The 25,599-nt window shown below is 44.2% G+C and overlaps 1 long non-coding RNA gene across 1 annotated transcript in view; it reads right to left on the reverse strand.

The window, feature by feature from the left end:
- Positions 1-8,531: 8,531 nt before the first annotated feature.
- LOC115087910 overlaps positions 8,532-25,599 on the reverse strand; it is a 148,870-nt gene continuing 131,802 nt past the window's right edge. Inside the window, exon 3 of the long non-coding RNA XR_003855657.1 lies at positions 8,532-9,052. This is a non-coding gene — a long non-coding RNA (uncharacterized LOC115087910). The remainder of the gene's footprint in view (positions 9,053-25,599) is intronic.

The following is a 25,599-nucleotide window of genomic DNA, read 5'->3' on the forward strand; positions in this document are numbered from 1 at the left end:
GATTTAACAATGAGAGAACGCCTTGCTAACTCGTCTTAGAAATGGGCCAGTCAGTTTATGTACACTAGCGGGCTGATGTCATTGGGAGGGGGTGCCCCCGAGATTCCCGCCATGACGTATATATAAGGAGGCCTTGCGCATGCGCGTGCATGCGCGCGCATGCCTAGGTGATACCAGAAGTAAGATGGCAGTCGGCAGCGCCCACGCCATCCCGGGGACGCCAGGGAGGTCGGCGTTGGTTGGCAGAGGCCGCCATTCTCCCAATGATTGACAGTGCAGGGAAAAAAGAGGTGAGCATGAGAGGTCGCAGCCATCTGCGACCGACGGGAGCAACAGTACCCCCCTTCTTAGGGCCCCTCCCCGGGGGTTTCAGCTTCCTGGGGTGAGCCAGATGGAATTGCCTGATTAGTTCTTTGTCAAGCATGTTACTTGCGGGTTCCCAGCTATTTTCCTCTGGTCTGAATCCTTCCCAGGAAATACGATATTCCCACCGTCTCCCATGTCTCCGCACATCAAGGATGTAATCTACCTGGTAGATTATGTCTTCCTCCGCTGAGAGGGGTTGCGGCTCAGGTGTCTTCTTCGAAAACTTGGATAAGATGAGCGGTTTCAGCAGGGAGATGTGGAAGGCATTGTGGATTTTTAGTGATAATGGTAACTGCAATCTGTACGTGACAGGACCCAGGCAACGTAGTATAGGAATTGGTCCTATATACTGAGGTGCAAATTGAACTGAAGGCAATTTGAGACAAATGAAATGGGTACTTAGCCAAACCTTATCCCCGGGCAGTAGTTATGGAGCTGCTCTGTGTTGGGCATCATAAAACTTCTTCGCTTGTTGTCCAGCTGTTGCAACCGGTCGCAGACCTTTTCTACTCACCTCTCTTTTCCCTGCACCAGTGATTCTAGGAGCCATGGTGGCCTCTGACTGCAAATGCCGACTTCCTCGGCATCCCCGGGATAGCGTGGGCAATCCCGTACGCCATCTTGAATCGTGGATTACCTAGGGTATGCGCGCGTGTGCCAGCCCCTCTCTTATTCACGTCATGGGGGGAACCTCGGGGGCGTCCCCCTCCGCATGACGTCACCCGCCAAGCATATTTATACTATCCAGCCTATGCTTCCTATGAGTTAGCAAGGATTTCCTTCCTGCTTATTCCACTCTTTTGGAGATGCTTCGCTTCACTAGTCTGAACTGGCTCCTGAACCTTAGGTACCTGCTCCTCAGGGGCCTTGTTACGTTCTGGCCATCCGCTCCTTGGAGAGCCTTCCTGCCTGGAGAATCCAATGTCTGAAGAAAGTAACACCTATGCACTGCATGACAACCTCTACTTTTCTCCCAGACTTGCTGCCGCAGTATTCATCATTTCAAGACGTGTTTTCGAAAAAAGCAGCGGACATATTACCACCACACTGGTCCTTCAACTGTGCTATTAATTTAAAGCCTGACTCGGAGCCCCCCAGAGGAAGGGTCAACCCACTTTCTCTCTCAGAAACTGAGGCCATGTCGGCCTATATTCAAGAAAACTTGCAAAAAGGATTTATCCGGACATCCAAGTCACCTGCTGGAGCTGGATCCTTTTTTGTTGGCAAGAAGGATGGATCTCTCAGTCCATGTATAGACTACAGAGGACTTAATGAAATTACTATAAAAGACCGATACCCTTTACCTCTGATTTCAGAGTTATTTGACAGACTCCAGGGAGCAAAGATTTTCACGAAACTAGACCTAAAAGGGGCATACAACCTGGTCCATATTCGTCAAAGAGATGAGTGGAAGACGGCCTTTAATACTCGCGATGGCCATTTCGAGTACTTGGGTCATGCCTTTTGGCCTGTGTAATGCTCCGGCCGTATTCCAAAATATGATTAACGAGATTCTGCAAGATATGCTTTATTAATGTGTGGTCGTGTATTTAGATGACATACTAATTTTTTCTCAAGATCTACAAAGTCATCAGGTAGATGTTGCCAGATTCCTGCAAAGACTTCGGGATAACCGTCTTTACGCTAAGCTCGAAAAGTGTGCCTTCCACCAGGAGTCTGTTCCCTTTTTGGGCTACGTGGTGTCCAGCAGAGGTTTCCAGATGGATCCACAGAAGACCAAAAGTATACAGGACTGGCCTCAATCCACTGGCCTCAAAGCATTCCACCATTTTCTCGGTTTCACCAATTATTATCGTTCATTCATCCCTCACTACTGCACCTTGACTGCACCACTTACTGCCATGACAAAGAAGGGAGCCAACCCTTCCCAGTGGTCTCCAGAAGCTGTCTCGGCTTTTCAAACCCTCAAGGAGGCTTTCGTCAAAAAACCTTGCCTTCACCACCCAGACCCTCGACGTCCATTTATAGTCGAGGTTGATGCCTCCGATGTCGGTGTAGGAGTCGTTCTTAGCCAGAACAGTGATACCAATACCCTACACCCTTGCTCTTTTTTTTCCCGGCGTTTTTCTCCTGCCGAGAGAAATTATGGCATAGGAGATAAAGAGCTGTTGGCTATCAAGCTAGCATTTGAAGAGTGGCGCCCATGGCTTGAGGGGGCCCAACATCAGATAACTGTATACACAGACCACAAAAATTTAGAAAATCTGCGTCATGCGCAGCAACTCAACCATAGACAAGCCCAATGGTCTTTATTTTTTTTTTTAAATCGGTTTGACTTTCTACTCAAGTACTGTCCTGCTGACAAGAATACATGTGCAGACACCCTCTCACGTTCCTTCATTTCTGAAGATGTTCCGGATACACCTCGCCATATAATTAACCCCGATAAAGTGATTCTAGCTGCTACCCATTCCATTCCAGCTGGGAAGTCATCATACCTCTGACCCTAAGGAAGAAATTTCTTAAGTGGGCCCATGACTCCCGATTAGCCGGTCATCCTGGGCAAGCCCGTATGCTATCCACCCTAGAAAGAAAGACTTATGAGTATACATAGAATCTTGTGCCACCTGTGCAAGACAAGCCTCTGTCCGGCCGCCACTGGGGCGGTCTCCAGCCTTTTCCAGCTCCAGAGGAACCTTGGATGCACATCGCGACTGACTTCGTCGTTGACCTACCAGTGACCACAGAAAACAATACCATATCGGTCACTGTTGACCGGTTCTCGAAAATGGCACACTTCGTGGCATTACCCGGACTACCATCTGCCCCAGAATTGGCAAAGCTGTTTATACAGCATATCTTTCGCCTGAACGGCATGCCGAAGCATATCCTTTCAGACAGAGGCATATAGTTCATGGCTAAGTTCTGGAGAGCTCTTTGCAAGAAGTTCGATATCTCTTTAGACCTGATGTCAGCATACCATCCACAGTCAAATGGACAACCGAAAGAACGAACCATACACTGGAGAATTCTTCCTCTTGAGAGGATTCCAGAAATTGAGATAAGTACAAACTGTCCAAAAAGAGTTGACCTTCTATTGTTGCTTTCTACTTGTCTATGTTACATCAATCCACAGAAAGAGAATGAACCTGATTAGTAGGAGCAATAAAAATGTTTTAAATAAACAAGACAAATAATAAGAAATTATTACGTGTGTAAAAACTAAATCAACATAAAAACCCTCTTTCTTGGTGCCACAACATCCAGAATGGAACTGGATGTCTCTCACATTCTTTTACATTACATGTCCTCACAAGGTAAAGTTGCACAAGAGATCAGCCAGCAACATGTTGGATCTTAGCAGCAAGAAGGAGCTGTGATCTCTTGTATTCTCTCCTACTCCCATCTTCTTTTTCGCATCACTGAAGGGGGTAGAAACATAGAAATATAATGGCAGAAAAAGACCATATGGCCCATCGAGTCTGCCCATCTGTCTAATTTATCTAACCCTTACAATTCCCATCACTCCCTCAGAGATCCCCTGCATTTATCCCACACTTTCTTACATTTGGATACCGTTTTTGCCTCTACCACCTCCACTGGGAGGATGTTCTATGCATCTACTACCCTCTATGTAAAGAAATATTTCCTAAGCTTATTCCTGAATCTACCCCCTTTCACCCCCATCCCATGATCCCTTGTTCTAGAGCCTCCTTTCCATTGAAAGTGGCTAGCCTCCTGTATATGGAAACCTTTGAGATATGTAAATGTCTATCATATCTACACTTTTCACATTTCCTCTAGGGTGTACATGTTTTGATCTTTGAGTCTATCCCGATATACTTTAGAATGAAGACTACTGATCATTTTAGTAGCCACCCTCTGGACCAACTCCAACTGGTTTATATACTTTTGAAGGTATAGTTTCAAGAATTGTACACAGTATTACAAATGAGGTCTCACCAGGGAACTACATATACAGAGGCAATATTACTGCCCTTTTCCTGTGGACCATTCCTTTCCCTATGCAGCCAAGCATTGTTCTGGCTTTTGCAATCATTTTATCCACCTGTTTGTCCACCTTAGGATTATCAGATACAATCATCCCCAGATCCCACCCTTTCATGCTTAGAAGAATTTCATCTCCAATACTGTACCTTTCCGTTGGGTTTTTGCAGCCAAGATGCATTACTCTGCATTTTTTAGCATTAAATTGTAGCTGCCAGTCACTAGACATTCCTCAAGCTTCGCTAGATACCTCCATACCTTCCTGGCTGTCTACCCTGTTGCAGATTTTGGTATCATTGGCCTAAAGACAAACCTTTCCTTACAATCCTTCTGCTGTGTCACTCAAAAACATTTTGAAAAGAACCAGCCCATGAACAAACCATGAAGCACACCTCTAGTAAAACTCCCTCCTTGGAATAAACTCCATTTATTACTACCTTTTGTTGTCTCCCTCTCAGCCAGTTTCTAACAAAATCACTCACTCTAGTTTCCATACCAAAGGAGCTCAATTTATTTATGTCTCCTGTGTAAAACAGTGTCACAAGCCTTGCTGAAATCCAAGAACAGTACATCTACTGCTCTTCCTTGATCCAACACTTTGGTCACTCAATGAAAGAAATTGATCAGATTCATCTGACAAAATTTATCTCTATGTTCTTGGTGTCAGGGTTTGAGGGCACTGAGATCTCTATTATTTTTTGTGTTTAAGGGTGGGGTATCCTTTATTCTTGCTGTCAGGTATTGGGAGAGGAATAGGCAGGGATGTCAATCTACAATCAAGGGGGTCAGGGGAGGAGATGAAATCATGTGTGATAACTAGCCAAAGTGAAGAGGCTGGTTAGCACAGGGCATTTTATTTGCAACTCATGCATGATAAACTTTTTTGGGTAGCATGCATGCTAATTGTAAATACTCACTATATAGTACAGGCTGAATATTAATGGTTATGCATTAGTGTGCACACTAAAGCTTTATTTTGCACTGGATTTTGTTTCCTTAGGGGCCAATGCAAAAAAAAAAAAAACATGGAAAGTGGGGCGCTGAAAAGTCAGTGCCCGCTTTCTTAATGTGTGCATGGCGCCCGCAAGGGGGGCGCCATGCTATATTATAATTAGGGGGTCACGTTATCACATCGGCCTTCTTATTGCGGCCGGCTGAGGGATTTTTTTTTTAACTTTTAAAAAAAGTACAGAAAAGAAGTTTTTTCTGCTTTTCCGTACTTCTTTTCAATGCACTCAGCTATTAATGCCTGCTCCAGGCAGGCGTTAATAGCTGAGCGAGAAATGTGCATCTGAGACACACATTTATTTTTTTGTATTTGGATTGAATGTGTAATAGCCTCATTCACATGCATTTGCATGTGATGAGCGCTATCTCATTCACTCCGTGTCGGACGCTCGTTAAATAGGCGCTAATCCCCCTATTACATTAGGGGGTGAATTAGCGCCTATTTAACTCACATCTGACTGTGGGTTATACAGTGTGCTCGGCTGAGCACACTGTATTGCATCGGCCCCTTAGTCAGCTGTTCAGTCAAGTCATACCTGCAGGCTAATATTAAGCAGCCGTCATCTTGACCTCCACCTTCTTATTTTCTCTTTTCTAAAATACAAATACAATAAACCCTTGCACAAATCCTTAACCTTGGAAGATATCATATGCTTCCTTCTACCACTCTCCTTCTTCCTCACAACCTAAGCTATTTAATTTTCTGGCTTCTCCTCCCACACTCTTCCTGCTGTCACCATCTGGTCACTTGCCAGTCTTCCCTTTCTCTTTGCACCCGCCAAATGTATGAATCATTCTTTTAACAAACATCTTTTAATAAACAATTCATCCATTTAACCAGCATGTGCTTGCTTTAATTTTTACAGACTTTGGATCAGTTGACAAACTAAATAGGAGAGGATAGACTAATTTAAATAAACTCTCATAGCCTCCAATTAACCTCTCTGTTCTATAAAGGCAGGAAAGAAAATAGCATCTGTGTGGCTAGCAGTTTAGGATTAATCACTAAATTTGCCAGTCAGATCGCTAGAACATCTACCCCTTTGTGTTTGTGAACTTCAGCAAGTAAAGGTCAGGTATGAATTAGCTGTAAAATGACTCTCTTTGTTAGTTTGACTCTCTTTGTAAGTTTGAAATTTAAAATTGGCTAAATCACAAAATAAAAAATAAAATGTGTTTTATTGCATAATCTGAATTGCATCAGTATTTTGCATCCCACTGCAAAAAATCAACAACAAAGAAAAACATAGCAAAAATGAATTGGGAAAATTATTCCCCAAGGATTATGCAGAATGTGGTGTCCTGTTGCATCACCGCAGTGGTTGATTTACATATTTAGAGGTCAGAAAAGAGGTTGTAGATAAAATCTATTTGTCCTAAGTCTGAAACAAAAATCCTTAGAAGCCTGAATAACAGTGATTGGGTTGATAATGAGCACAGAATGAGGGATTTTTTCCAACCCCCTCCCTGAGGTGTGGAATGTAATGTTTGCCTCATTACAATATGTATAGGCTTGTTATCCCTTTGTGAATATACAATATCTGATAATATCAATAATATTTGGAAATAGGTGAAGTAAACTACTACTTCTTATCAATTCTATAGTGCAACTCAACATATGAAGCACTGTAAAAAAAAAAAATACACATAAGAAACAATCCCTCCTACATAAAGCTTACAATCTAGTCAAACCAAACAAAGGAGTAGCCTAGTGGTTATCGACTAGAGAGTAATGGGCTATGAATCAGGGAAGTCAAAGTTTAAATCCCATTACTGCTCCTTGTGACCTTGTACAAGTCACTTTACCTTCCATTACCTCAGGTACTACCTTAAGAGAATTGTGGAGGTAACCTGCACGGAGTGGCAGTTATTATTCTTAACAGTAACATGGGGATAACCTGCATGGAGTGGAAGTTACTACCATAAGAAGCTTGCTGGGCAGATTGGATGGATCATTTGGTCCTTTTCTGCCATCATTACTACCAGGCCGATTTAGTAAAGTCCGCGGGAGAGCGGGCGAACGCCCGCTCTCCCAGTGCATGCACAGGCCACTCGCCTGTGGGCACGATACAGTATTTAAATGAGGCCCAGCGGTAGAAACGGGCAAAAGGAGGCGCTAGGGACACTAGCGCGTCCCTAGCGCCTCCTTTTTGACTGGAGCGGTGGCTGTCAGCGGGTTTGACAGCCGATGCTCAATTTTGCCGGCGTCGGTTCTCGAGCCTGCTGACAGTCATGGGCTCAGAAACCAGATGCCGGCAAAATTGAGTGTCTGGTTTTCGACCTGACAGCCACCGGCCGACTTCCAATTTTTTTTTTATTTTTTTTTAAACTTTTTTTTACTCTTCGGGACCTCCGACTTAGTATCGCCATGATATTAAGTCAGAGGGTGCACAGAAAAGCTGTTTTTACTGCTTTTCTGTGCACTTTCCCGGTGCCGGAAGAAATTAGCACCTATCTTTGGGTAGGCGCTAATTTCTGAAAGTAAAATGTGCGGCTTGGCTGCACATTTTACTTTCTGAATCATGCATGAATACCTAATAGGTCCATCAACATGCATTTGCATGTTGAGGGCGCTATTAGGTTCGGTGGGTTGGACGCGCGTTTTCCGCCCCTTACTGAATAAGGGGTAAGAGAAAACTTGCGTCCAATAGCAGGTAAACAGTAAACAGGTAAACAGCTGTATCGGCCTGTACGTTACTATGTACAAGCTCAGGAGATTATTTACTAAACATTTTCTCTCATTTTGTGACTATGAGAAAAATGCTTAATAAAGGGCCCTTAGATTATAAGACCTCTGGGGATAGGGAAATACCTACAGTACCTGAATGTAATCCACTCTGAAGTGCCGAAAAGCAGAAAATAAATGAAACAAAAAATAAAAATACAGGATAAAAAAAGAGACTTTGACAATTTCATTTTTAACCCCTGGGATGGTTGAACCCAGATAGTCATTCTAGAGACCATAGATGGAAATCTGTTAATATGTCAAGAAATGTAATTCCAGGGTTTCCCGCATAGGATAAAAAGTTCTCTTTCAAGACCCTTCACATTGCTTTTAGTTAATTCCCATTTGAAAGTTCTTTGAATAGTGCAGTGCTGATAACAGCACAGATGAGTATTAAAGTCATTACTCAATGAAACTCATGAGAGTTTTGGTGGTTTCCAACATTTCTCTTTACTGACAGTGTGTAATTGATGAGATAAAGTTCTTTACAGCTGTATACTTCACTTTCAGATGTTATAAGTGCTTTTAAGTAAGTTTGTGAGTTCTTACAGTCTTTTATAAAGCCTATGATTTTAAAGGCAATTGATTCAGCTCTTTAAGCTATTGATTTCTTCCCTCCCATTGGATATAGGGCAAGCTAATGGCTTCCCTCTCCATATAGGTGAAGTATCAAAGGTGGAACTCATAATACAGTCATTTATCTCCTATCTCCTCTATGTTGTCTCCTTCTCCTTACTTAAGTTCCTCATTGTACCTGGATGGCACAAATCATTCTCCTCTTCCCCTTTTCAGTATCAAGGTAATACCTTTTGCTCCTCTTCTCCAAATCTCCAGTAGATGTACATGGGCCCTGAATGGGGTCCATCTCCTCTCCGCTCTCCGCTCTCTCCTTTCTCCTTCTTCATCTCAGCAGGATGGCTAGAAGTCATCCTTCTCCTTGGATCTTGATGATCACAGATTCCTCTTTCATGAAAGGACTCTTTCCTATTGGATTGTAGAACAGAAATTAAATTAGTTTAACTGAATCCTAAATTACTGTATTCTCCAAACTTAAATCTCTCTATTTTTTTATTTCGTTAGTTAGTTAGTTAATTATTTACATCTATTTCTTACCCGCCCAATTGCTAGACATCTCTTCTGGGTGGCTTACAATTTAACATACACAAATCAGAAACATAATAACAATTAAAAAAAAACAAAAAACCATACACTCCCCCAAAGGCCTCCTGAAACAGATGACCCTTCTCTTGCTTCCGAAAGATCTTATAATCCTGTAACTGACGGATTTCCAAAGGAAACTCATTCCACAAAGAAGGGGCAACCCAGAAGAAAACTCTATTCCTGGTCTCCTGCAACCTAACTTTGGTGATTCCTTTGACTGCTAATAATGAAGCCTCCTCAGAATGCAACGATTGCATCGGAGAATGCCAAGACACTTGTGCCTTTAAATAATCCTGCCCCTCCCCATGAATTGCCCGATGAGTCAGGGATAAATTCTTAAATTTAATTCTTTGACTGACAGGGAGCCAATGCAGGGACCTCAGTACCAAAGTAATGTGGTCCCTCAAAGGAATCCTCATCAGCAAATGAGCCGCAGCATTCAACATCAAATGCAGTGCCCTTACCTGACACTTAGGATAATCTATATATAAGGCATTGCAATAATCCAAGGCCAAAAAAAACAGATCCTTGGATTACCACTCTAATATCTTTCTTATCTAGAATATATTTCAAGCGCCGCAATTTAAGAAGCTTAAAAAATCCAGCCCATAAAACTGCAAGCAGCTGCTCCCTAACTGGCTAATTTTAAAAGGGACGTGGATGTACCCATAACTGCGCATATCAACGCATGAGTGGAAATATGCTATGATTATATATCGTGCGTGCAAGTACGCACATATCATTTAAAATCCCCCTGCTGCACGAGATCACGTGATACACTGACAGGAGAGGATGTGATCTCCTGTCGCTGAGCCTAAGCCCTCGCTATCCCACCACATCCGACTGCCTGTGCCTTTTCTTTTTTGAGCTGGGCAGTCTGAGGAAGCCACTGTCCTCTTCTGGTTGTACTTTGGACTCCCGATGGCGGCCAGCGCAGGGAAAAAGGAAAAGGAACAGGAGCTAGATGAGGCCCGAGTGCCTGAATCGTCACCGGAAGAAGCTAGGAGCATGGTGGAAGCAAGTGCCATTTCGCAGGGCTCCACTTCAGAACTGACCACGGCGGTTCTAGCCGCGATTTCTCCAGAACTCCAGAAAATATCGGCCCAGTTGCATGGCAACGTTTGAACGCCAATTCTCCGAGCTTGAGACACGAGTCTCGGACAACCAAGATGGCCTCCAAGTGGCCCGGGCAGATATCGTGGAACTGAAAGCAGCGCTGGAAAAACAAGCGCTCAAAATCGACGATTTAGAAAATCGTTCCCGGAGATCAAATCTGAGGTTAGTGGGGCTTCCGGAAAGCATAGCGGAACATAATCTCCCTCACATTATCGAGGAGTGGCTCCCCACGGCGCTCAACCTCATAGATCTAAAAGGGCCATTTACTGTGGAAAGAGCCCATCTGCTGGGTCCAAAGCACACTGACAATGAGAAACCGCGTGTTGTGATCATAAAAATTATGAACTATGCTCACAAAGCCGTAGTCCTGCGGGCCCTCAGACAGGGCGCCAAGCTGAAATATGACAACCATCAGGTGTTAATTTTTCAAGATTTTTCAGCGGTGGTATCTACGCAGCGGCGTGCCCTGGCACCATACTGCTCTCAGCTGTATGAGAGAGGCATCCGGGCAGTTCTTGTATAACCAGCACAAATGAGGGTCCAGACTGAAGCTGGTGTCCGGTGGTTCACAGGAACAGCAGCCATTCAATGTTTTATTTCAACACTTCCAACCATCGGGCTCGCTGCTCCTTGACTTGCATTGGATGGACTCCTCAGGGATGTCAGACATCATGGTCCATCCCCATGCGGATGAGGGATGGCTTTGGCCTATGTAAACCCCACATATGTCTTGGATTTAGTAGGCCAGTTTTTTTTTCTCAGTTCCAATGCTTATTTAGTTAGGAGATACTTTGTGACTGGACTCCTTTCTCACCATTTTCTGAGCAGGCAGTTTGGATTTGATGTTTGGGGGTTTTTTTCTGGGTTTTTTTTTTTTTTTTGTGCCCTAAGACATGAAGTGTATGCCTGGTAGTACTGAGATTTTTCATTCATAATATGTTTCTTTGCTTCCTCTGATCTTCCTGTGAGTAAGTCTGGTTCCCAGACTGGCGGAACACACTTTCACCATGATCCCCTGGATGTAACCACAGGTCCTTTCCACCCGGACTGTCTCACTTTCTGGAGTGACGTGTATGGCGTCATTGTGGAACACTTTGGAGGGTCGGGTGGTATGGCATACCGGATACTATCTGGCAGGGGGCCCTCTCGGTGCTTTGACTAGCACAATTTTCAGTCTGTTATTAGTTACTGTATTACAATGGTGGGGTGGGGGGGAGGGAGGGCTGGGCACTGTATTGATGTGATCTCCACCTGCTATCATTAGGACAGCAGGCAGAGGGTCGTGGTTAATTGGGGATTGGGGGAAGAATGAATGAGGGGGAGCAGAGATTGCTGTGGAGGGAAGGGGGGAGGGAGTCCACAAGGGGAAAAGGAAGGGGAGAAGGGGAGAGATCCAAATGCTCTACTTCTGTTATTCTAGATTGGCTTGCTCAAGCAAAATATTGTGGTAGATCGGGGGAGGAGGCTCAGCTGGGAGGCCCACTCCTCCCCAAAGAATTCTTCACTAGTGTTTCTCAGATATCGTTAGACACTGTCCATGAGTAATCGTAATACTAACATTTTTTCCTGGAATGTAGGTGGCATTAATTCCCCTATTAAAAGATCTAAGAATTTGCTTGCTCTTGGTAAAAAGTCAGTAGACATAGCATTCTTACAGGAGACTCATTTGACTGATACTGAACATAGTAAACTGAGCCAAAGGTTGGTGGGTTCTGTACATTTTTCTTCTGCCAGTACAAGATCGGCAAGGGTAGCCATATTGTTTAGATGGTCCTTTGAAAGCACGCGAGCAAAGCCAGCACTCAATATATATATAGACAGCCAAGAATAGTACTGGATAAAGGTTCACATAGTCCAGAGAGCCGAAAGTTTTAATCAAAACTTTTTTATTTTTACATCTGGCAACTCCACTGTAAATATTATTGTATTCCAAAAGGGTGCCCCGACACGGACCCGTGTTTCGCCGAGACTGCGTCGGGAGAGACACACAGGTAGTATCAACAGTTCTACAAACAAAGCATCAAAAGGACTATGTTAAAAATGGGAAATGTGCTGAACAGAAATCATATACAGATATGTACTTACAACAATGAATCGTATCTTCGTCAGATTTTAAAGGTGATATGGCAGGGAGTGCGTCTTGTACTGTAATTCAGGTATTCTTAAACGCTATCAAAAAAGGCGCCAAAAGATCGCGGGCCAATCAGCTATCAGACAGACCCACCAATCAGGGCAAGGGACGGGTTAACCAATGAGAGTCAGGTGAAATAAAACCACTCTATCTCCTTGTTTAAGCCAGCGGGGGTAACAGTGTTCAGCAGATGTATCCATTTCTGCTCACGTCGGATCTAATGCTCATCAAAGTTACTACCTCTAGTGGGTGTAACAACTACCTCCAGAACAAAGAGAAATAAATCGGACTCGGTGTGTGATGATGTAATCCAGTGATCCACTAATGGTGCCAAATCACGGGGATGTTTTATATTTGATCTGTGCTCAATGATTCTGGTTCTGACCTGTCTCCTAGTCTTTCCCACGTACAGTTTGTCACAAGGACATCGTATGACATAAACAACCCCTTCTGAACTACAGTCAGAATTATCATGTAATGTAAAACATTTACCTGAAGCAGGGTGAATAAACTGAAACATTGTAGTGGTATGTTTGCAGACGGAACAGTTTCCACATGATTTATGTGTACTGACAGTATATCTAATGGGCTGTCTCAACGTTGAATCGGAATGTATTAATAAATCCCGCAGATTTTTACCTCTGCGGTAAGTAAACCTTAGGGCACCCTGAAATAAATTCTGAAAGGACAAAGCGTGCCAATGTCTGTGTATAATTTGAGAGATAGGGTTACTCAGAGGTGAAAACGGTAGGATACAGTTCAAAATTTTATCCGTGTTTTTTTGTGATGGGAGAAATAACAAATCTCTGTTCACATACAAAGCTCGTTTAAAAGCGGATTTTAGGAGAGTATCCTCTCAGCCTAAACCGAGAGGACATCTCCTTAGCTTTAATAACAAACAGGCCGATACAGTACAGCCTGCTCTTGGACGCACGTTTTCCCTTTCCCCTTATTCAGTAAGGGGAGGAAAACGCGCGTCCAACCTGCGGCACCTAATAGCGCCCTCAACATGCAAATGCATGTTGATGGCCCTATTAGGTATGCACGCGGGATACAGAAAGTAAAATGTGCAGCCAAGCCGCACATTTTACTTTCAGAAATTAGCGCCGACCTTTGGGTCGGCGCTAATTTCTTCCGGTGCCGGGAAAGTGCACAGAAAAGCAGTAAAAACTGCTTTTCTGTGCACCCTCCGACTTAATATCATAGCGATATTAAGTCGGAAGTCCCGAAAAGTAAAAAAAGTAAAAAAATTAAAAAAATTAAAATTTGAATTCGGCCCGCGGCTATCGGGCCGAAAACCGGACGCTCAATTTTGCCGGTGTCCGGTTTCTGAGCCCGTGGCTATCAGCGGGCTCGAGAACCGATGCCGGCAAAATTGAGCGTCGGCTGTCAAATCCACTGACAGCCGCTGCTCCTGTCAAAAAGGAGGCGATAGGGACGCGCTAGTGTCCCTAGCGCCTCCTTTTACCTGGATCTACCGCGTTACCTAATTTAAATAGAGAATCGTGCGCACCGGCGAAGGGCCGGTGCGCGCACCGGGAGAGCAGGCGTTCGTCCGCTCTCCCGCAGACTTTACTGTATCGGCCCAAAAGTCAGCCTTCAATGAGCACAGTCTACATAGATGCAGAAACTGTCCGGTGGGTATGTTTTTCTTCAATACCCTAGGATGACAGCTATCAAATTTGAGGATGTTGTTGCGGTCTGTGTCTTTACGGAAAATTGTTGTAGAGAAAGAGAAATTTTCAAAGGTTATCAACATGTCCAAAAACGATATCTGAGAGCGGTGCATACTAAAACTAAACTGTAAGTGGGGATTGCACTGGTTTATCCAATCAAAAAACATGTAGAATTGGACGTCTGTGCCCAGCCAGATCAGGAAAATGTCATCAATGTATCTAAGCCAAGAATGTATGAGACTAGACCAACAAGACGGGTAAATGTATGTGTCTTCAAATTTTGCCACGTACAGGCATGCCAGGCTGGGGGCCATTGTTGCCCCCATAGCCATGCCCTTAATTTGCTGGTAAAATATGTCTTCAAAATGAAAAAAATTCCTTGTCAGTGCTAGTGAGGTCAGTTGCAGCTTCGGCAAAACACGGGTCCGTGACGGGGGACCCTTTTGGAATACAATAATATTTACAGTGGAGTTGCCAGATGTAAAAATAAAAAAGTTTTTGATTAAAACTTTCGGATTTCTGGACTATGTGAACCTTTATCCAGTACTATTCTTGGCAGTCCTTAGATGGTCCTTTCCCATACAAATTCTGAAAGAAATTAAAGACCCAAAAGGTAGATTTTTAATCCTGGAGACTGAATTTAATCATGCGTCTCTTATCTTGTGCAATCTTTATGCCCCGAATGTGTATCAACCTTCATTTTTTCAAGAGTTACAAGCCTTACTTCTTTCTTATATAGATAATATGATAATTGTGGGGGGTGATTTCAATGCCGCCAAAAACCCAGCATGGGATCGGTCTTCATCAGCCAAAGCTCAGGGGTGCCAAGTAAGGAGATTCCTTTCTTAGAGAAAACGTTGCATTTGGTTGATGTATGGTGACGTTACACCCTCTCGAGTGGGACTTTACCCATATATCTAATGCACATGCAACGCACTCCAGGTTGGATTATTTTCTACTCAGTTCTAACAGTTTCTTCAGGATAGCTGATGCAAGGATTGGGGATATTGTCATTTCTGATCATGCTCCAATTAAGTTGGAGCTAACCAATCCCCTGTTGAAGCTGGTTGAATTTCACTGGAGATACCCGTATTACCTAGCTGAAGATGTCACATTTCAGAATTATCTGAGGGATAAATGAGTGGATTTTGAGGCCAAGAATTCACAGCATAAGGATGAACCCATTTTATTTTGGAACACAGCTAAGGTGGTGCTCAGAGGGGACATTATCTCCTTTGTGGCATACCGTAAGAAATCCTTAGATAAGCAGTTACTCACCCTGAGTGCTCAGTTTCAGAGAGCTAAACAAGATCTAATATGCTGTCATTCTACCATACATCGGGAAAAGTTTTTGTCCCTGCAAACGGCCAGTAACTCACTAATACACCAACGCACCAAGAAGAGCCTTCTCTACTACCAACATAAACTATTTCAATTCAGACAGAAATCTGGTAAGTTGATGGCCACTTTAATTAAATTGGTAAGAGGATCTCTTTACAATCATGTCATTAAGACACCCCAGAACTGCATAGTCACAGATATGGAGGAGATTAAGAAAGCTTTTCATACTTACTATTCTACTCTTTATCAAACCGAGGGCTAGGATGTGGATAAATGGGAAGCCTTTGGAGACATGATCCAACTTCCCTCGTTGACATTGGAATTTAGTCCTTATTTAAATGAACCCATAGCTGAGGAAGAGGTGGAACGGGTTATCCATAATATGCGCAAATTGAAAGCACTGGGCCCAGATGGGTATAGTGCCAAATTTTTTAAGTGCCTTGTGGTCCCAGTCACTAAACTATTTCCTAAGGTTTACAATTTGTTAATTAGCCGAGGTGAATTTTCCTGAGGGTGGGAATCAGGCCCATGTGACGATTCTCCACAATGGGGGTCCATTTTATTGAGCCATAGAACTTTTATATAGTAACCCGGATGCTCGCATTCGGAGAACGGGGGGCTTACTGATTCTTTCTTGGTTGGACAGGGAACCAGGCAAGGGTACCCGCTTTCACCACTGCTTTTCCTTCTGACTTTAGAACCGCTCTTGCTTGCTATTCAAGCCACACTGGCCATAAGGGGAATCCAATTCCAACGGGGAGGGCATAAAGAAATGTTTAAGTATGCGGCTTTTGCTGATGATGTTTTGTTATTCCTTACAACTCCGCACAGATCTTTATCTGCCCTCTTAGCTCTTTTTCAAGTCTATGAAACGTTTTCTGGTATGGAAATTAATTGGGACAAGTCCAAAGCATTGGCCTTTCCGGCGACCCTTCGGGAGCACTGGGGAGAGCCCTTCCCCCTGAAGTGGGCTCCGGATTACATTAGCTATCTGGGAATTAATTTGGCCACTGATTTAAGAGACATATATAAGCTTAATATCCATCCGTTACTACAAGCCACTCAGGATAAACTATGAACCTGGCGAGATTTGCCTTTATCGGTCGGAGGGAGGGTCAACTTGTTTAAAATGGGGCTCTTGCCGAAATGGCTTTATGTGTTCCAGAATTTTCCTTTATTGTTAATGCCTTGTGATATATCACGGTTAGAACACTTGATACGCAAATTCATCTGGAAAGATAAAAAAGCCAAAATACCGTTGAGATGGTTGCAACTTCCCTGGGTTAAAGGCGGTATGGGGATACCTGACCTCAACCATTATGGTATGGTGGCTAATCTTCGCTTGATAAGGGGCTGGTTTTTGGGTCAGTCTTCCTATGTTAATATACTAGCAGGGAATACTTTGATATCCCCGCTAGCTCTGGATTATGTTCTTATGAGCCCGAAGGCGGGAATCCCTTCCACTCTAGCCCAACACCCGCTCATATTACCCCTCAGGAAAACATGGATTTATCTCACAAAACTTTTGGGGATTCCTAGAGTATGCCTCTATCTCTCATCCATCCGAGGGAACCCGTATTTCTCCCCAGGTTCCACATTGGCATGCTTTAGGACCTGGTGGGACAAAGCAATTGTATATTTGGACCATGTCTTAGACAATACGGGTTCTGTTCTAACTTTTGAATGTATGCAGGAGCTGTATGGGCTGTCGATAATCCATGTGTTTGGATATATGCAAATACGTCATTATGTATTGTCTAGGGGACCACCCGCTCAACATCTGGCAGCGTTCACAGCCTTAGATGAGCTTTTGCAATTCGACCATTCGAACAGTCCCACTTTCTCATTACAGGTGGCTAGTGCGAAGTTCTCCCCTGGATACTTATAAGGTGTCAGTGGAGCGATGGAACCGAGATGGGGTCTTTTTGATGACCACCTCTGTGTTTTCGTCCAGTATAAGAAGTGTGCTTCTTGTTATCGGGAATATGTACTTCAGAGAAATGCAGTTAAAATTTTTGCATAGGACTTATGTCTCCCCTCAAATTGCTTTTCATGCTGGATTAGCCACAAATGATAAGTGTTTGCGCTGCCGGATGTCAGTGGGAAATATGTCTCATGTAAGAACATAAGAACATAAGAAAATGCCATACTGGGTCAGACCAAGGGTCCATCAAGCCCAGCATCCTGTTTCCAACAGTGGCCAATCCAGGCCAAATGAACCTGGCAAGTACCCAAAAACTAAGTCTATTCCATGTAACCATTGCTAATGGCAGTGGCTATTCTCTAAGTGAACTTAATAGCAGGTAATGGACTTCTCCTCCAAGAACTTGTCCAATCCTTTTTTAAACACAGCTATACTAACTGCACTAACTACATTCTCTGGCAACAAATTCCAGAGTTTAATTGTGCGTTGAGTAAAAAAGAACTTTCTCCGATTAGTTTTAAATGTGCCCCATGCTAACTTCATGGAGTGCCCCCTAGTCTTTCTACTATCTGAAAGAGTAAATAACTGATTCACATCTACCCGTTCTAGACCTCTCATGATTTTAAACACCTCTATCATATTCCCCCTCAGTCGTCTCTTCTCCAAGCTGAAAAGTCCTAACCTTTTTAATCTTTCCTCATAGGGGAGTTGTTCCATTCCCCTTATCATTTTGGTAGCCCTTCTCTGTACCTTCTCCATCGCAATTATATCTTTTTTGAGATGCGGCGACCAGAATTGTACACAGTATTCAAGGTGCGGTCTCACCATGGAGCGATACAGAGGCATTATGACATTTTCCGTTTTATTCACCATTCCTTTTCTAATAATTCCCAACATTCTGTTTGCTTTTTTGACTGACGCAGCACACTGCACCGACGATTTCAATGTGTTATCCACTATGACACCTAGATCTCTTTCTTGGTTTGTAGCACCTAATATGGAACCCAACATTGTGTAATTATAGCATGGGTTATTTTTCCCTATATGTATTTTGGGCTTGCCCATCCATTCAGCCCTTCTGGTGCCTATTTGTTAATTATATGGGGAAATTGGTTGGAATATGCCTTCCAGTGTCCCCCTATTTATGGCTTTTTCACTGTGTTACCCGATTTCTGGTGCAAGACGCGGGCATGCGAAATCTCCTAAAAAAGGCCGGACTGGTGGGCAAAAAGGTTATTCTTATTCACTGGCGGGAGGTGGAGAGGCCCTCGTTTTGGATTTGGCGAAGTCCAGATCCTGGAGTGCTAAGAAACACAGCACCTAGGATCTTACTCTACTTAAGCTTGATGGGTGTACCTCTCAAATTGATCACATGGGTCAAGGGGTAAAGAGAGGTGGTGATTCATATTAGAAAATAAGTGATCACACATGTCTGCATATGGCTTGAGTTGATAACTTTGCCGAAGTTTGTTGGTTCTGTATTGTTGCCAGTTATGTCTGTATATTTTCACCATCATCACTTAATAAAAACTGTTGAACATAAAATTCCCCTGCTGCACATATGTGTGTGTGTAATCTTAAGAGGCAACTCAAGTAAATGTCCTGTGCTTATTTCCATTAGGACTTTAGCAGCTTTTACGCGCATACGCTGGCGGATTTTAAAACATGCTCACATGAGGGAAAAAACAGTTTTTCCAATTAGTCTACCAGTTTGTCCAGTTGATACTGAGGTCTTCAAGACCCCTCTGGTTCTTCATCCTGTAAGCCCACCCCCCCCTTGACCTGGAAACTTCACGCTTTGCAGAAAGCCCTAAAACTGGAGATCTCTAGACTTGCTCCTCATCAGGACTGTAGCAAAGTTACGTGGATAACACACGGGTGCGCACCATGGTCAGCTTTTCTAAAATTCCAAGTTACACATGTAAGTCATAGCCCTGCCCCAGAATGCCCATGCCCTGCCCCTTTTTCACCCCCTTTTTCTTGACACGTGAATGGGTATACAAGCGGATTCTTAAAATTAGCATTGCTTGCGCACGGCCCGCATACGCGCTTATGTGGCTGTGTTTGGCACGAGCAGTGCTTTTAAAATCTACCTATCCATCACTATCCCAAGATTCCTAACTGAGGACAAAATTGGAATCATTATATCATCAAAATACAGATGCAACAGGCAACCTTTCACAGGACCTCTCGAAATATAGAGAATCTCCATCTTCATCACAATCAATAATAAGTGATTTTCACACATCCAGTCCCTCACCTTTCTCAAAACATTCTCAACCTGTTTCAAAGTGACTTCTAACACCAACCTCAAACAGAACACGAATTGAAAATCATCTGCATTGTTGGAATCTGTGGGAGGGAGCGCTAAGGAGCGCTCCTGATCTTGGGGGATGTGTGCCCATGGACCACGACGCGACTGCAGAGAGGAGCTGTGTGGAAGAGTTGAGGCAGGCAAGACATGCCCCAGCATGGGAGGAGCAGGCTGACCACCTCTGCCGAACCTGCACGCACCGGTAGAGACCCAACAATGCAATGCTCATCTCTGGGGTAGTCCTCCGGCCACTCGATAGCCCTTTCGGACCTGCCACTGGGTAGTGGAAGATGCGGGAGGATGGACAGAGGTCAAGGACAGGCGATGGTACTGAAGCTTGGAACAAGACGAGACCTCGGCCTTAGACTAGGCTGATGGCTTGAAGAAGGCGAGGAAGCTCGGCGGCTCGGATGAAATGAAGACACGTGGAGCTTGGGACTCAGACAAGATGAGGACACTTGAAGACTCAGACGAGTCGAAGATACTTGGTACTTCGGAGCTCAGATGAGACGAGGACATGAGGTGGCTTGGAACTCAGATGCAAGATGCTCAGATGAAGGTGGAGATCAGAAGTGGATTCTTAGAGAGACAGGCGAGGATTCCTGATACTCCAATGAGGATTTGGAACTGGCAGACGAGGATAAGGACTCAGGATTCTCAAAGACAGAGGCTCAGGAACTAGGAGAAATCCGGGCAGTGCTCGAAGATAGATCCTGCCAGAAGAGGACTCCAGCCACCAAACTCAGACACAGGATAGAAACGGATTTACTCCCAGGAAGGTCAGCTGAAGATGAGGTCCGGGGCGAGTGAGCTGAACCCGTAACTTAAGGACTGACGGTACTTCAAGATCGGGACCTGACAAAGAACATCAGAACCGAGACTTGGAACATCAGGGTTGGAATGTAGGACATCAGATATGAATGGACACCAGTACCTTGGGACATCAGGACATCTATGGCATCTGGACATCAGGAGACTTCTAGAGAGGAGGACCACAGGGACAACTGGAACATGACGGACGAAGACATCAGGAGACTGGGACGTCTGGACATCCGAAAACAAGGGGATGTCAGCATATCCGGAGATAGGGAGACGTCAGGACACCTGAAGATGAGAAGACATCTGGAGACACAGTACATCAGGACATCTGAAGACATGGAGACATCGGGACAACTGAAGACAAGAGGACGGGATCCGACGAGAGACCAGAACATGGAATGAAGACGACGATGGAGGTTCAAGAACCATGGACGAAGACAAAGAGGACCAACGAAGAACAGAGTGCCTTGAAGAAGTGAAGAGGGATCATGGAGGACTCCTGGAATGAAGAGTTGGAACTGAAGATCGAGGAGAGGTCCAACTCCATAACCAACTCCTTGTGAAGACGAAGATTGACTGATGCTGAGCCCTTTTGTAGGGCTGAAGAGGAAATGCCTCGGTGACATCACAAGGAGGAACCAGAAGGACTGGCCCTTTAAATAGGCTGAAGAGGCATGGCCCCATGCCTAAGGAAGTAGGCAGGACCTCGGACAGTGGCCATGCTGTGAAGAAGAGCTGAAGCAGGCCCGAGGCGTCAGAAGTGGCTCCTGCTGCGAAGAGAAGCTGGGGACGACGCCAGGCTGCATAGAAGGAAGAATTGAAGACAGAGACTCCCTGCACAGGGGAGAAGACGGCATTGGCGGACTCCGGGAAACGAAGCAGAGCTCCGGAGCGGCATCCTGGCCGCAAGAAGAGGAAACTGGAGGCGGCTCCTGCTGCGGAGGATGGCACTGTTCACCGGCGGCCTCCAGGCTGCAAAGAGGCGTGGCTTCGGTGGCGGCCTCCAGGCCATGAAGAGAAGAAGGAGGCGGCGCCCAGGCCACAGGAGAGCAGCAGGGTCAGCAGCGGCCTCCAGGCTGCGAAGAGGATTCACCGATGGCGGCCTCCAGGTCGCATAAGAGAGCGCAGTGGCGGCGGTTCCAGGCCACGGCCGTGACGGAGAGCAGCGGTGGCCTCTGGGCCACATGGAGACACGGCGGCAAGGCCTGTTGTGTGGAAGCTGGACGAGGGCGGTCTCCGGACTGCAAGGGAACAGCAGCAACATCGCGGCTGGCTGGCAGAAGAGGAGAAAGGTAAGAGGCTGCTTGTGGACTTGTTCCCACAAGCAGAATCGTAACATGCATAACTTATAAAAAATACCCCAAGACTTTGGAGCAGGTGACAAAGGGGAAGCACAAAGTGATTAAAGAGAACTGGAGACAAGTATGATCCTTGAGGACCTATCCTCACTGGAACTGAATTTGAACTGGAATCAACAATACGCACCTGTTGCCACCGATCCTCCAAAAACGAACCAAATCACTGATGAACCACACCACCATCCTGACCTCCTCCAACCTCTGCAATAAAAATCTTGTGGGATAGGAAGTTGAACACTAAGGATATGTCTAAAAAGACAATCATTACCTCCCACTTTTGGTCCAATTCTCTCAAAACAAAATATGTTACAGAAAGCAATAGTGAAGTGTAAAAGGTGGATTGGGAAGATAGAAGGAAACTCCCATCCAAATATAAGCTCCATGGAGGCATCAACTCAATTAATAAAATAATTCAGAGGATAGCCAAGGCATGCTACCTTCACAATTGAAAACAGGGAATCCATATGGTAAAATGGTGGTCAGGCTATATATGGCAGAGGGACACATCCGTTACCAGCTTCTACATGGGGGAGCAGTAGGGATGTGCAGAGCAAAAGTTTAAGTTCATATGTCCATATGTCCAAAGGGGGTCCCATTTGCGGTCAATATGGATATAAACAGAATTCAATGAGTTGAGTATATGTCCATATGTGCAAATAAAAATTTAAACCCCTCACCCTCCTTAACCCCCCCCCCCCCCCCAAGACATACCACAACTCCCTGGTGGTCCAGCGGGGTCAGGAAGCCATTTCTGACCAACTTTGCAAGGAGCACGTGACGTCGGCGTCACGTCGGAGTGACGCGGCGTCACGTGATTCCCCGCGGGGTCGCTTCCGGGATCCTTGTTCGGCTCAAAACCATGCCTTCTTTTTTGAACACTCTTACCAAAACCCTTTTTCCACTCTCTTATCACCTTCCACTTAGACTACTTCAAACTGCTCCTCACAGGTCTTCCAGTAAGCCAGCCCTCTGCATTACAATTTATTCAAAACTCAGCTATATGGCTTATTTTTCACCAGCATTGCTACATCTATTGCTACATCCCCCATCTCAAGTCACTAATTTGCTCCCTATCCACTTCCACATATAGTTTAAACTTCTCTTACTCACCTACAAGTGCATTAATTGTGCAGCTCCTCACCATCTCTCCTCTATTATCTCCTCCTACACCTCCTCCTATTATCCAGCTAAATTATAGCTGGATATGTTGTTATCCGGCTATAATTTAGCCGGATATAAAAGGGGCATTTTGGGATGTTCCCGGGAGGGGTCCGGTTACTGGCTAACTTAGCCAAATATCAAGTGTATCTAGCTAACGGGCCGATACAGTAAAAACGCGGGAGAGGGGGCGAACATCCGCTCTCCCGGCGCGCCATTTTGCACCGCCATTTTGCAAAATGGCGGCGCAAAATGGCGCCGGCTGAAGACAACACGATTCGATTACAGAAGGTCATTCCGGACCCCCGCTGGACCCCCAGGTAATTTAAGGCATTTTGGGGGGGTTTGGGTGGGTGGGGGATTTATTTTAAAGGGTCGGGGTGGGTTTTAGGGTGTTTTAGTGTGCCGGTTTTCCCGCCCTCCCCCTTCCCCCGATTTACGATTTTTTGACGATAAATCGGGGGAATTGGTATTGTATCGTGGCTCTAACGATTTTTTGACGATTTAAAATATATCGGACGATATTTTAAATCGTCAAAAAACGATTCACATCCCTATTAGTTAATTGTACAAAATAAATCGAGGATTGCTAGCTGGTATAAAATAAAGGCAAAAGCTTTGGTTCTAAGCCCATAATAACAGGTAGCAAAGCTAAGGATAAAATAAGTGGGTATGAAAATCAATAAAACAGTACTTAAAGCAACAAATGAAGACCTAAAACTGAAAAAAGTAATAACAATAATAATAGCTCATATGGAAGCTACTGGACTGGGAAAGCTTGTGGCTGCTGCCAAAAGTTTGAAAACTAATCAACAAAGGCTTGAAAAAAAAAAAAGAAAGAAATGTCTGTAAGGATTTTCTAAACTTGATATAATCTTTTTCTAAGTGTAAGGCTAATGGAGAGGAATTTCAAAGACTAGGAGTGAGTAGGACAAACTTAATCGTGGCTGTATTCTAGCCTTATCATCTTCAAAGAGGGAAAAGTTTGTAGCTCCTGCTGAGGGGAGGGAAGTATGGAAATGGATAAGGTACAAGAAGATTAGTGAGGTACTGGGCAATGCCATACTGAAATGCTTTAAAGGTTAAGCAGCCTATTATGAACTGGATGCATAGTGATAAGTGTAACCTTGTAATATATGTATGGCACTGGTTTCTTGTAGTTTATTACTTCAGGGTTAACCATACTATACAAGGTTAAGGCTGTAGAGACCTACAGTTCAACTGATAGCCCAGCACCAATAATGAAGTTACACACTGCATTAACATATAACAGCATTAAACTTTACTGAATAAGTAGTAGACTTAATCATTCTGCTCACTCTGCAAACACATGCAAACTGTAGTAGCTTAGACATGAAATACTGCTCAAAGGTTTCAACTGGTGACAATTCAGCAGCTATCTCCAATCTTTACACAGTCTTTGCATTTATTTCAAAGTCCCTGCTTGTGTCCTACTATGAAGCCATTTGAATGCTGAAGGGCGGGAGATGACATCAATAGTTCTTTTGATCCTAACCCTGAACCCTCCTTGCAAAGGGAACCCTCAGTCTCTGGCAATTCAAATTACTAATCCTTCACAGCATGGATCCTTAATTAAAATAAACAATTTTCTTTTAGTTTCAGGGCAAAGCAGAGAACTTCCTCTGTCTTGCTCAGGAATTAATGATCTGATTGCACATGTTTAAATCCTAACAATTTGTACCATTATATAGGCAAAATAATAATAAAACTCCAATACAAGGCTCCTAAATAATCATAGCTAACTACAATACAATTCACATCAATGTACATATGAATGGATTTTCTTTTTTTACCTTATGAAGGGGAAATTCAAAGCATTGTGCAGGAAAGCTTTGTGCTGGGCAGGGGCAGTTTTGACAAGAATGGCCTCCTTGTGTAATCCTGCTGATGCAGCCAGCTCGAGTTTCCAGTAACAATGCTATCACTCCCCTAAGGGATTAGTAAACACGAGCCTCTTCGCAAACACACCTGGTTAAATTCAGAGAGCAGCCTGGGCAAAGTCAGAAGCAGATCCTGCAACGTAGACATACGTTCGGGAGTTCCCGCAGTTGACCGCGCCTGATGGCAGCCCCTGCTTCTCAGCTTGAGGAAATTGGACTGTACGGTCTTGAACAAGTACTGCTGGTGTATAGTCTATTACATTGCTTTGAAATATGATGATTGTGTGTGGATGTCGATTCAATCCTTTATAAACATAAGGTCCTGAAACAAGTACTGCTGGTAAAGCATCTGGTCTATTATATTGCTTTGTGATATGATGATTATGTGTGTGTATGTCAATTCAATCCTTTATATATAAATTCTTGTTTTATATATCCTGACTGCATTCTTTTTGGGACCTCGTAAAGTGGTCTCAGACAAGGAGTATTCCATATTCCTTACATTTGACGCTGTCAGCAGGATGTCTATATTTAAAAAGAAAAATAACAAAGACAAAAATGAAGTGGCTGGTCCGGTTGATTTGGCAATTCCCGGCTGGGAAAAAATGCCATACAAAATGCTCGCTCAGGAA

This window comes from Rhinatrema bivittatum, chromosome 3, assembly GCF_901001135.1.
Source record: "Rhinatrema bivittatum chromosome 3, aRhiBiv1.1, whole genome shotgun sequence".
Lineage (NCBI taxonomy): Eukaryota > Metazoa > Chordata > Amphibia > Gymnophiona > Rhinatrematidae > Rhinatrema > Rhinatrema bivittatum.